General features: G+C 44.5%; 1 long non-coding RNA gene across 1 annotated transcript in view; it reads right to left on the reverse strand.

Annotated features, from left to right (window-relative positions):
• LOC116686826 (uncharacterized) overlaps window positions 1–1,843 on the reverse strand; it is a 7,338-nt gene that overhangs the window by 5,144 nt on the left and 351 nt on the right. The window contains exon 2 of the long non-coding RNA XR_004331376.1: window positions 1,498–1,500. This is a non-coding gene — a long non-coding RNA (uncharacterized LOC116686826). The remainder of the gene's footprint in view (window positions 1–1,497; window positions 1,501–1,843) is intronic.

A 1,843-nucleotide genomic window follows, 5' to 3' on the forward strand; every position in this document is an offset into this window, starting at 1 on the left:
AACCGAGGAATGTATAGGGGCCATTGGGAGCATTATCGGGGGAATTACAGAGGCATTTAGGTGGCAATACGGATTACAGAGGCATTAATAGGGTCATTATGGGCATTATAGGGGGCCAGTACAGAGCATTGATAGGCTCAGGCATTGATAGGGCATGGTGGGATACGTAGGGCATTAGGGCATTAATAGAAGATCATATATAGGGGCATTACTAGGGCATTATAGGTCCGGTATCATTACAGAGGATTATAAGGGGGCATTACAGAGCATTTAGTGGGCATTACGAGCTAGTACGTGGGGCAATTACATGAGGCATTATTGGCGGCATTACAGAGGGCTTATAGGGGCATTACAGAGGCTTATAGAGGGGCTTACGGAGGCATTAAGTCGGGCATTACAGAGGCAGATTAGGGGCTTACAGAATTAGAGCATTATAGGGCATTACAGGCTTGAATTAGGAGGCATTTAAGGGCATTATAGGGGCATTAACGGTGCATTACTGAGGAACGGAGGCATTACAGAGGTGGGTCATAGGGGGCATTATACAGATGCATTATAAGGGGGCATTAACAGGCATTATATGGGGCATTACGTGCAGTTATAGTGGGGCATTACAGAGGCATGTTATAGTGTGCATTACAGAGGCATTATAGGGGGCATTAACAGATGCATTCTGGAGGCATTACAGAGGCATTATAGTTTGGGCATTATCCGATCATTAAGTGGGCAGATCGAGCATTACCGAAGGGCATTATAGGGGCATTACAGAGGCATTAGAGGGGGCATTACAGGGTGCATTATAAGGCATTATAGGGGGATTACAGGGCATTATAGGGGGAAAAGGCATATTAGCAGAGGCATTATGGAGGCATTATAGGGGGCATTACAGAGGCATTATAGGGGGCATTACAGAGGGCCTTATGGAAGGTCATTACGATGGCAATACAGAGTTCCTGTATGAGAGGGGCATTACAGAGGCAATCTAGTGGGGTCATTACAGAGGCATTATAGGGGCATGTACGCAGGCATTATGGGTGCTGACATGGCATTATGGAGGGCGAATACAGAGGCATTATAGGTACGAGAGCATACAGAGGCTAATTACTGGGGGCATTACGAGGCATTAAGGAGTACTATATCGGCCATTACAGAGGGTCCTTTAGGAGGTGCATTACACAGGGGGCAGTACAGAGTTCCTCAGCGGGAGCGCTCCATCATAGCGGCATTACAGAGGCAGTTCTTTTATGGGGGCATTCAGGGAAAGGCCGTTACAGAAGGCATTCATAGGATGTAGGCACTCATAGTACCCTAGCATTACAGAGGCATTACAGAGGCATTATAGGAGGCATCATAGGAGGCATTACAGAGGCATCATAGCTGCATTATGGAGGGATTACAGAGGCATTATGGAGGCACTATGGAGGCATTATAGCAGCATTATGGAGGCATTACAGGTCATTCTTTCACCCTCCTCCCCCTCCTACTACGCTGTTATACACACTACAGCTGCAAAGATCAATCAATTACTTATAAATTGTACAATTAATCAACTATTTTTGATAAATCGGTTAATCGTTGAGTCATTTATTATGAAAGAAAAAAGGTAAAAATTCTCTGATTTCAGCTGATCTCTTCACTCACTCTTAATCTGTCAGATATAAAACTGATAAAAAAACAGTAATTTTGAGGCAGAAACATCACAAATACCAGCAAGGAACGATAATCACTGTTTTGGGAAGGGCAGATGTGCTTTCCTTTTTTTTAAAGATTTTTTGGATCATTTAATTATTTAATTTACAGGACATCTGTAGACATGATGGGGGGGGAGAGGGGGGGGGGGGGG

This window comes from Etheostoma spectabile, unplaced genomic scaffold, assembly GCF_008692095.1.
Source record: "Etheostoma spectabile isolate EspeVRDwgs_2016 unplaced genomic scaffold, UIUC_Espe_1.0 scaffold50, whole genome shotgun sequence".
Lineage (NCBI taxonomy): Eukaryota > Metazoa > Chordata > Actinopteri > Perciformes > Percidae > Etheostoma > Etheostoma spectabile.